Genomic DNA, 12,429 nt, shown 5'->3' on the forward strand with positions numbered 1-12,429 from the left:
TATTATTTATTTATTACTTTATTATTAATATTAATTTTAATTTCTTTTATTTAATTTATTTTCTCAATTAATTCCCCATTTAATTAATTAAAATCAAAATATCAAAAGATCATGATATTATTTTAATTTTTTCTAATTAATTAAATTATTAATTAAATCTTTTAAATTTTAGACTTAATTAATAGAAAATTTTCCATAGACCTCCAAGATAAAATATGAAAACTCATCATAGAACAATCCATACAAAATTAGTCTAAAGGGTTAAAAATCACGAATTATGTCATCCGACACATTTGGAAGGTAAAATATCTCGGATACTTGTCCCACCTCTCTAGGACAAAAAGTTTAGGAGTTTAGGATTTGGACTTGAGAATTTATTTAGCTTCTCTTACCATTGAGAGAGTGCGATAGGGTACGCTCATCCTAGCAATTCAGGGAAGTTGATACCCGGTACCTGCAACCTGCATAAAAACCATACATGTACATACAATATACATATATGCTAAGCTAAACAGGCAATGGCAGGAAGTGGTGCATCGTGTAGATCCCAAGTAGCTGGTGACTACGACTCCCTTCCTTAACCACATCGGAAACGCCATACATAACAACAAACACACACACCATATACATGCAAGTATGGGGTAAGTATCCATAATAAAACACATGTGATAATAAACCATCTAACTGATCATCATAAATAACTGAAAATAATGTAATAATCATCATGCATATATGAAATGTAGAGTCTAAATAATCTCATCATATATCAACTATATCCATAACACAATATCCGATAGTCTCAAAACAATGCTACTAACCATCAACATAAAACTAGTCTAACATAGTCCGACAATAATAGCAACAATGTGTCCAGAAAAATGTGAACGAGGGCAGACACTACATCCGCTAGGCTAAAAAAGGCTCAAGCATTAGTGGATGCAATGATCCTTCCTAAGTGAGGATTGTGACAATGGAAATATAATTGACAAATGCAAGATCTAGGGAAGAATAAGAAGAAAGAGGAGTTTTTTGTATGCACAAGATAATTGAGAATTGATGAACCAATTCTAGGACTGGAGATTGCAATTGACTTGTAAACCAAATTTTGGTTAGAAGTTAGAGGACAAACTCACTTGCCCTAGTCCAAGACAAGGGTGGATCACTTACCCTAGTCCAAGTCATGGCATCTCACTAGCATTTGTCCTAACACTTCCTCACAAAATGAATTGCAACATGTAGCTCTTTGCTAGATTTGTTTGTAGTCCCTCTCACATGTTCACCAACTATTCCTATTCAAAAAATTCCAAGAAAAGATCATATGATCAGATACACCCTCCACAAGCAAGAGTAATAAGAAATAATTGCTACATTTTTCAAGAGCAACAAGAAAAAAATATTGCAAGACTACTAATAGCAAGCTTACGAAAATATTCAAAAGACTTAAACTAAAAATTAAAAAAGAAGAGCTAGATAAGCAAGCTAGAAGTGTATGACATGCACAATGTGCAAATTGGAGCCCAACTAGACTAGGTTGCCATAATTTAGAACTAAGTGAATTTAAGCTAAAGCATGAATGTGCAAACATGTGCTCAATTATGCATGATAATATGTATGATAATGTTCTTAAGCTTGTGCACAATTAATTAATGCAACATATACAAATGTGCCTAATGCAACTAATATGCATTCTCTAATACTCCCTCATGTGAAACTTGGAGAGAAAACACAAGATTTTAAGTGTTATATGCATGATTGAGTTCTAAGAACAAAAGGATTGATTAGGCACCCTTATAAAATGAAAACCTCTCAAAATGGAGAAAAACCACATGGGAAAAAAACTCCTCTCCAAAAGTGTGATGTAACTTTATGAAGCGCAAAATAACTTCCTCTAAGACAATATGAAAGTTTGGACGAATGTCAAATGATAATTGCCATAGTCCTAAATGGAGAACCTTCCCTAAAGCTAAGATGATCAATTTGCATGAGTCCCCTTAATGAGATTGCTCAAACAAGTAGATGGAAAACTAAAGTGAAATATCTATTGGTTGGAGATATAAAATACAACTTGTATGAGTTCCCTTAAGGATATTATTCAAACACTAAACATATCTAAAACAAAGGAAAAACATTTGTAAGTCAAAGTCAGATGGTACATGTTTTGAACAAGTGACCTCAACAACACTAGTCAACCATGCAAGAAGAACCAGTAAAAAACATAGGTGTCAATAGTTTAGGGGACTGATCAACTACAAAACCAAAGAAGCACTAACACAAATAGTAGAAACCCCTATATAATGTTAACAAATGAGAGATACGGGCAAGACCATTGAAATTTGTATCACTAAAAAGAAGAAAAAGGCAAGGCCCACTCAAAAAGAACATGGCCTTTGTCTATGAAGAGGGAGGCTTGGGATTTGAAATATGATGCTAGTAAGTGACCTCCTTTAAAGCCTCTAGTCTTTTCCTACACCTATTGACTACATGTCCCACTTTGCCACAAAAGTTTCAAGGCTCACCAAACTTCTTATTTATCATGGAGAAGTAGTCATCAAACTAAGAAGGAGAAAATGCAATGTCCTACTAGGAAACCCAAGAGAAATTAAACTAAACATGTTACTAAGTTTATTTAATTTTTTCCTTTAAAATTTTACATAATAGCACTAATAACAATGCAGAAGAAATGTAATGAAATACAATGCATACACATAAATGCAACTCAAACACAAATTAAATATTTCTCAAGGGTTACATATCATAGGATCAAATATATATTAATTAATTTTTTTAGATTAACTACAAAGTTTCAATTCCATGAATGAAAACCAAGTACATGAATGCATAAGTGAATATATAGATACAACTAATACCAATAAGATATACACAATGAAACAATATTCACTACACAAGTCACATGGTCTGTAATAATAACTCAAGTACAAACTACATTACAATATCCCATAAGCATTACAATTGATACAACGATCCATGATACAATATACAATATATGAAAGACAAGTCTCCAATAATGATGAATATGAAGATACTACAACTATAGGGATCACGTAGTACTTGTATAAGTCTATCAAAAATCTCCAATGGTAACAAAATCACTACTACCCAACCACATGGAAACAAAGGTCCACTACAACCATATTGAGGAGATAATATCAGGGCCCACAAGAATATCAGATCACAAAATCAATAAAAATTGGAAACCTAGGCAATGAATCCTAAAGACTCTATCTCAAGTGCCATAAGACTTATAACAAAGGTGATATAACTAATCTCAAAAACAACCAACACATGTAGGAAACCCAAGATGTATATGGGAAAGTGTCATCATATGAGTCAACTCTAGAGTTATCCTAACAGTCTCTTTGGACCTTAACACCCTAGCGACTTTATGCGATATCAATAAATTATCATACAAACAAGGATACTAGCTATGTAATACCTTAATCAAGCATCTTCTCCCACTCCCATCCTAACCTATACTAGCACCCAAGGCATGGGAAAGGAGCACAATTATCTTATTAATTCACTATAAAACTCCTTTTAGTGTATTATATTATCACTTATTAACTTACAATAAGTTATCCTAGCATCCACTCTAGGACCTTGACACCTAAATAATCTAATCTAATATTCCAATCAAAAGAAAAACTAATAGAAGGAAAAAAAATAAAACCATAAAATCTTCTCACAAATCATAATCATGACGATCACCAAAGTAAAATAATCAAGCATAGGAGAAAAAAAAACATTATATACGAGGATATAATTGTTTGTCTCAATATAAACACTTCTAAGGATCATCTATTCCATAGTGGATATCCCACAATCATAATAAAAAAATCATATAGTCCCATATCACAAGACCAATGATAATCAAGCCTCAATGACATTCATCTCCAAACATGGAGCCATATAATGTACAAAGATAACCATTTAGAATGTAGAACAATCATAATAGTGAACACAACGTGACCAACTAAATAAGACTCAACACTAAAATAGTTGTCACCCTTTTATGGTCAAATAACATAATAATTGAGGTACATGGCATCACTCACAGATGCACCCCAAAACCACACACGTGTTAGAATGTTTAGAATAATTGAGAGTGGGGGAGTGAATCAATTATCCAAAGTCCAAATGTACATATAAAAATTTGTCATACTTATGTGTGCTAAAATGTTGACACCTCTATAAGTCATTATATCCAAGATTGCTCAAGAATGAGATCTCAAATGGTGACTCATAGCTCACTATTCATGGAGTGCAAGGGTTTTTAATGGAGGCCCTAAGTTTGGCCTAGTTTTTGTCCATGCAAGTACACCATAAAATGATAGATTCAAAGAGAAAAAGAAAGAGTGCTAGTCTCCATGATCATCAAATATGCATGCAAATGAAGATGCAAGCTAATCAAAATGATAACAATGCAAGAAAGAAAATTTAATCTATGAAAGGCAATAACAATGCAAGACTAATCTATGAAAGAAAATATGTCTCTAAGCTAATATGAAAATGCAAGGATGAAGCGTGATGGTGGAAGCCACAGATGTATGAGAGATGAAGACAAGAAGAGAGAAGTTGCAATAAAGCTCCAACGTCTAAACCTTAAGGCTCAAACCCTAATGCTCAAACTTCTTCTACAAAATCGCTCTCCAAACCTACAACATAACAATACTATAGCAACTAAAATCTATTATTATTATTATGAAATGAGAAGGAGAGGGTTCCTTATGTGCATTTAAGTGTAGAGTAAAAAATAATTATTTATTTATTTTTATTTAATGTATTTCCTTTATTTTCATTGCAAAGAGATATTTAAAAGGGGATTTTATTTAATTAAAAGGGAGAAAGTTCTTTTAATTAAATAGGAGCTATTTTATTTACTTAAAAGATAAGTTTTCTTTTAATTAAATAAGACTTAGGATAAGATGATCGAATCTTAGGAAATATTGAAATAATTAAATTAATTTCAATTTGATCAAGGAAAATGATTTGAATTGATTTAATAAAATATTGCAATGCATTGATTCAGGAAATTGTTAAATTGGTTTAGGAAATTGATAAATTCAAGAATTGGGGCCCATAGTCTAGGCAACCATTTTAGGGTGCATATAACTCCAACTTAAATTCATGCATGCAGTGATCATTCAATATCTTAAACATTTGCAGATTGTTTTCCTAGATCAAAATAACTTTGCAGGAATGTAAACATGTAATACCACAAAATCAATCATACATCTTGACACAAGGATTATATATGGAAACTTAATTTGGGAAAAACTACGAGTAACATGCTATCACTTTTGATTCTTTTGAAGTGAGCCTTGTTAGGAACCAACCCTATTAAAGGTTAGAATGCACACTATTGAATGTGACCTTGATTAAAGTGTTTCAATCACCCTATTAGGACTGAGCCTTGTTAGAGGACTTTAGAACATTCCATTGGAATGTCACCTTGTTAAAGGCAAGGTAAACTTTAAGAAAGCCACCTCCAAAGAAAGCTATAAAATATTGGTGAAGCTTTCATTATTTTGAAAACACAAAATTATTTCTATTAGCGAATCTCTCAATTTTTAGTTCTAAATATGATTAATATTGGCAATTATTTTCAAATCATAATTTTTCTATATTAAATATTTACAAATCTCAATAATAATAGGAAGTTCATTAATCGCCATGGAATATTACAAATCAAAAGTGAACATTTTTTGACCTCGTGGAATATTACAAGGATCATTATATATACTTTAAATCAATAGTGAAAACTAAATACTAGTGATATATCCTTAAAGTAACTAATAATTATGATAATTATTGGTCAATTCAATTTAATTTCTCTAATAATATATGATATTTAAGTGACTCAAATCTAAGCATGTATTGAATATTGTGCTGAATATTTGAGTTTAAATTTTTTAATAAAATAAATTATTGAGCGATTTTAAATATTCCATAACTAAATTTTTTAAAACTATGGCGATTTAGGTTGTATCAAATCTTAAATTATTAGACAAATTACTAGCCAAAAATTTCTAAAATTAGCCAATTTGTGAATATTAGCCACCAAAAGATACTTTGGTTAAAGGATTTACTAATGACTGTTAGGTCAAACTTAATCCAAAGGATTTATCTAGAATAGTACAATTGTTAGAAAGTAACAATAGGACTTGATCTAGTAATAAAACAACTCATTTGTAGATTAAATATCTTAAACATTTAGTCCTCCATTCTGCTTGGTATTCATCCTCTTCGTCTTAATAGCTTATTCACCCTTCAAGCCCTCATCTCCTTAAGCCTTCTTGTTTAGTTTTCCAACTGCAAACTCTTCCCTTCCGCCACCATATGAAGCAACACCCTAGACTTCTTGTCTTTCATAAGTTCTCGCACATGACAAGTTTCTTTTGGCCTATTATCTTCTTATATAGAGAGTTTAAGTCTTTTTCTACTAAACCACAATTGTCCATTTTAGGGTTAGGTTAGATTCATTGAATCTTCCCACTTTTGCATTTTGTTCCTTCTAGAAACTTCTCTCACAATCCTCTTTAAATTTGTCTCAAAATAATTTATCTTGAATTTTGTACCACCAGCTAATCATAGTTATCTTCCATACACTTCACACAATTCAAGAAATCAATGTTGTCGGCTCAAATTTGTCAAATCTTTGATTAAATTCATTTTACAGTCATTCAAAAATAAAATGTTGTTTTCTCAACAAACACTATCTTCTAATGCTCGACCAAAATTAGGTTTCCCAACATACACTAAGTTTCACTCGGTCCCTATTGCCATCTTTTAACAAGCATACTAAGATTTTACTAACGCTTGACATATATTAAATGCTCGGTCATAGTTGTTTTTCTACTTGACCAGAACTAAATTGTTGGCTTCTACTTTTTTCTTGATCAAGCTTGGTGGACACATTTATTTATTTAGTCTCCTTCTTGTCTTTGCTTCAATAACCTTTTATTGTATCCTTAAGTAGATAAATAATACACTATATCATCAAGGTTTTATTTGGTCTTAGTGCTCCTTTTATACACCATATAACTCAACCATTCTCTAGGTTCTCTTGATATCCTTTCTTTTCAAATCCTCTTCATCAATCAGACAAATGATAGTATTCAGACCAAAGTAAGCAATTGTCTTACCAACAAGTAGTAGGTTTGACACTAGCGACAAAAGAAGGATTGTTCTATGATAGGTTTCATCCATCTTCTTCACTTTAACAATATTATTTTCAACAATCTCCCTCTTTGGAATTGATAGAAAATCAATACCAACAACAATACCAAAAAGTTATTCAACATTGGGTTTTTGAATATTGTTCAAAATGTCTCTCGCTCCTGTTCTAGCTCAAAAACCTAGATCTCCTGCTCGAACATTTGGTTCTCCCGCTCTTGGCACTTCTGCTTCTTCAGCGTTTAGTTACGCTAAGGTCTCTGCTCCCGCTGGTCGTTTGGGTGGTGGAGCAAATTTTGGAGGACGGTCTGTAGTTGGGGATGGGGCTCTTTCAAGGCTTGAAATGGCTTACATTCCTATTCGTAAACCTGGTTCTTCTGCTCCTACTCCCATTCAAAAACTTGGACCTTCTGCTCATGGCATCCCTCCTTATGTGTTTGGCCCTCCTACTAGTCACACGGATGGAGGTTTTTTTATTACCAGTGATGATGGGCTTCGTTCAGCCTCTTCTGTGGGTGGGGTTAGGGCTTCCCCTTGCTCAACTCCTAGGTCTCCTCCTTGTTCAGGAGGAAGGACTTTTGCAAACATGGCTGCCTTCGAAGCTAGCTTACATGGTTCGCTCCCTCATGTTGGCTGACATGGCACTCTCCCTCATTCAACTTCATCTGGCCCCCTCTTGTGTCGCCTGTAAGAGCTTTAAATCCCATCAAGGTTTCTCTTGATCTTGAATCTGTTGAAGAAATTTTTCATACAGCAGAAGAGCTTTCCTCTCTTGCTGCCATTTTTTGATTTCAAAGTTATTTCTCGTCTCTTGCTGATCTACGTGTATGGATCTCCAAGAACTAGATGCCACTTATAGAAAATAATGTCCACATCTTTCCATGTGAAAAAGGTTTTTTTATAGCTAAGTTTCAAAGTTCTGATGACAGGAAGATTATTTTGTGTCACAATAATTTTTATTGGCAGGGAAGATTTCCACTTATGGCTAAACCATGGCACATGGATTTTGATCCACTCTTGAAATCCTTTAATAAGTTCTCTATCTAGGTCCGACTTCCTAATCTTTTGATACATCTTTGGCAGGATTCAATTTTTGAAACTATTGGTAATGCTATTGGTGATTTCTTATATGTGGATGCTGACACTTCGGATATTCTCCATTCAACCTGTGCACGTTTTCTTGTAGACTTGGATATTTCTAAGGGCCTTCTTGAGGTGATTTGCTTGGATTCCTCGAGGGGCTCTTGGACACAAATGTTGGATTTCGAGGGTATCCCTTTTCATTGCAGGAACTGCCACTTGATGGGGCACATTTTTTCCCATTGTGCTATTGGGAAATCCAAGTCTAGACGACCACCTTATTGGTGGTCTGGGGCCTCCTTTGAGCACTGCACAGTGAAACAATCCTGGGCTGCTCCTATGGATTTTGAGGCTGAGGTTAGAGTCCATTCTGAGCTGGTGGTTGAGGTGGATGCTTTGGTGAATTTCCTGGATGCTCCTGCGAATGTTGTGGCTATGGGTTGTGTTATTTCCACATCGATGGTTAAGGAGGATGCTTTGGCCTCTTCCCCTGCTTCGGTTGATCCTCCTAGGGAGTCTAATTCTCTCAGGGAGTTTGATGCGATTTTTGTGTCCCCTGGATTCCTCGGGACTTTATCTTTTGAGGATTGGGTTGCTAAGGCAAAGAAGTTTGAGGATGGTTGGATTGTGGTTAAAAGGAAGAAGACTAAGTCTTCTGCTCCCCCTTTAGATATGATCCTTTGGTCGCATAAGGAAAACTTCAAATCAAAAGGAAAATCTTATGTTCCCTTATGCTGACTAGTTTTTTAGTGATGGTGAACTGGCCAAGTTTTTGGTTTGCTGGAAATTGGTTTGGGAGGTTTGTCAGGTTGCTTTGTTCCAGTTTGTTGACTTTTCAGATTCCAGTGTTCTTATGGTTGATTTTTCTAGTCACATCTATTGGTCTCAATTCCCTATAAAACCTGGTTTAGTTGTTTTGTTGGTTTCGGGTCCTCTTAAAACCTGGGTGTGCTTAATGATTTATCTTTCTATTTGTTGTAAAGGGTTTTGGGACCCCTTCAAAACCTACTTTTACCTTAATTTAAAACAATACCAAAAAGTAACTTAATACCTTGTATTGAAATCTCTCCCTCTATCAATATGTGTGCCTTCCTCGGTATGTTCTAATTTCTTCCTCTGATTTCTCCTTCATCTTGTATTGTCCCTCTTTGACAAAAATCTTTCTTATTTCTCCCTTAGATATTTTTTTCTCTTTGACAACAATGCCAAAGACTTATCATCTATACATGTAGATATAATTAATTAATGTTCTCCCTCTATCACCTTGCATGTTACTATAAATCTTCTATTTTAGCTCCTTCTTTACTTTAGGCAGCTCCTAAAGTAAGATCCACAACATCAAATTATAAAGTACACCATTTAACTCAGTTGATGTAGGGCACTATTCTTGCTTCTTAAGTAGCCTTGTATAGGGGTATCACCTCTAATTGACCTCTAAGATATTCATGTGCATCCTTAGATAAAACCTTTGTGAATATATTAGCTATTTTTTCTTTTGTATACACATACTTCATTCTCACTTCTTTGGCTTGAACTAATTCTCTCAAGTAATGATACTTGATTACAATGTGCTTTGTCTTTGTATGAATCACAGAGTTCTTAGATATGTTTATAACACCTGTATTGTCACAATAAAGTACCACAGGTTCAATAATTTCTTCATTCATCCTTTTGAGTGGTTGTTTGATTCATAACACATTTGTACAATTCATTGCAGTAGCCACATATTCAGCTTTAGTAATAGATTGTGAAATACAATTTTTTTTCATACTAGTCCATGAGACTAATCTTTTTCCTTAGAAAAATGCTCCACCATGTGTACTCTTTATGTCATCAATATTTTTAGCCCAATCAACATCTATATAGTCTCTCAATTCAAACTTATCATTCTTCTTGTAGTATAGATCATAGTCTTCTATTTCTTTCAAGTATCTCATAATTCTTTTATAAACCATCAAGTGGTTATCCTTAGGATTTATAGAGAATCTTGCAAAAATCCCAACAACTAATGCTATATCAAGTATGTTGTAAACTACATATTGCAATTGTAGTGCCTACCCCTAGTTTACATTCAATTATTATTGCCAAACTCTTTTAAGCCAGTTTATGTTTATGCTTGATGATCAGTGACATTGTTTCCCAACTATTGAATGTTTTTTTCATACATGGTTGGTTATATGATGAGACTACTTTGGTACTAGTTACTTCATGTATGCATGATTATACTTTGATGATGATTATTTACAGTAAGTTTAGTTATTTAATGATGTTATATGGATTATTTATATGTATTTTCTATAGATACTTACCCCATACTGCATGTGTATAGTGTTTGTGTGTGTGTATGTATGTTTTCTATATGTGTGACATTTTTGATGTGGTTAAGGAAGGGAGTCGTAGTCACTTGCTAATCAAGATCTACATGATGCACCACTTCCTGCCACTTCCTATTTAGTTTAGAATATATGTTTTTGTACATGCATAGGTTTATGTAGATTGCAAGTACCGAGTATCGACTTCCCTGAATTGCCAGGATGAGTGTATCCTATTACAATATCTCAATGGTAAGAGAGGGGAGATAAATTCTTGAGTCCAAATCTTAACCTTAAAAGCAATTGTCTTAGAAAATTAGGACAAGTATCTGAGATGATTACCCTTCTGAATTTGTCATAGGATATAAATTTGTGATTATAATCCTTGAGTTTGATCTTGTATGTTATATTTAATGATAGGTTTTCATATTTTGTCTTGTAGGTCTTTGGTGTTTTTTCTTTTAATTAAGTCAAATTAAAAGATTAATTAATGATTTAATTTAATAGAAATTTATTAAGATAATTTCAATATTTAATTATATTTAATTAATTAAATAAAAATAATTAAATTTAAAGAGAAAATTATAGTTCTAATTTGAGAGCATAATAATATTAATTTAATTTAATAATAATATATTTAGAAGATCATTTTTAAATAAATGCTAAATATTATTATTGCTTACGTTAATAAATATTTTATCCCAAAAAAAATGCTTCGAACATTAATTAAAGGAAGAAAGAGAAATTAATTTATTAAAGATATTTTAAATTGCAAAAAGTGTGCATGAATATTCCAAAAGGTTAAAAAAAAAGAGTTAAAACATTGTGATCAATGAGTTCCCTCGCGTGATCGCACAATCAGTGCCTCGAATTTAGGAGAGAAATCCTTATCAAAGATTGAGAATTCATTTCGTAGGGACCGAGATTTTTGGAGAAGGGATTTTTAGAGAGAAGGTTTTGAGAGAAAAGAGAATTCTCTCACAATCTTCAGGTGGTTGCGTATTAGCATCAGATTCAGGTAGAGTCTCGTGTTTTATTCACACAAATGAATTATGTTCTATGAGATTTCTATCTACATCGCATTTGTTAAATCTGATTGCAAAATTTTGTCTATGATGAATTTTTCATTGTGAATTTATTGGTATTCATATCGAATTCTATATGTATATGGAGTTGACAAGAAATTAGAAAATCCTCGCTCTGTAAATTAAATAGTTGATATTTTAATCATAAAGGATTTTGGGAAGAAATTGAATTGTTAGAATGCAAAATTTGATTAGTTTGTCATATTTTCCCTATCAAAGTGTTGTTAGAATTTTTCTAATATATATATATAATCATGCTAAGGGGGTTGTTTGTTTATTATTAAACAAATGTACATATACATATACATATACATATACATATACATATACATATACATATACATATACATATAAATATATATATACATATATATATACATATACATATATATATACATATATATATATATACATATATATATACATATATATATATACATATATATATACATATATATATATATACATATATATATACATATATATATATATACATATATATATACATATATATATATATACATATATATATACATATATATATATATACATATATATATACATATATATATATATATATATATATATATATATATATATATATAATGCTATTAAATAAATTTAAAAGGAGGTGAGGCCACCAAACCCTCACCTCCCTTTTTCTCCCGCACAACAGCCTTTAAAGGGGTTGCACGACAGGCCCTACTACTGTGACAACAGAGGTACTATCGCAATAGTACTCTACTGTCACAACAGAA

Source organism: Cupressus sempervirens, chromosome 10, assembly GCF_028749045.1.
Source record: "Cupressus sempervirens isolate cs-2001-9-10 chromosome 10, ASM2874904v1, whole genome shotgun sequence".
Classification (NCBI taxonomy): Eukaryota; Viridiplantae; Streptophyta; class Pinopsida; order Cupressales; family Cupressaceae; genus Cupressus; species Cupressus sempervirens.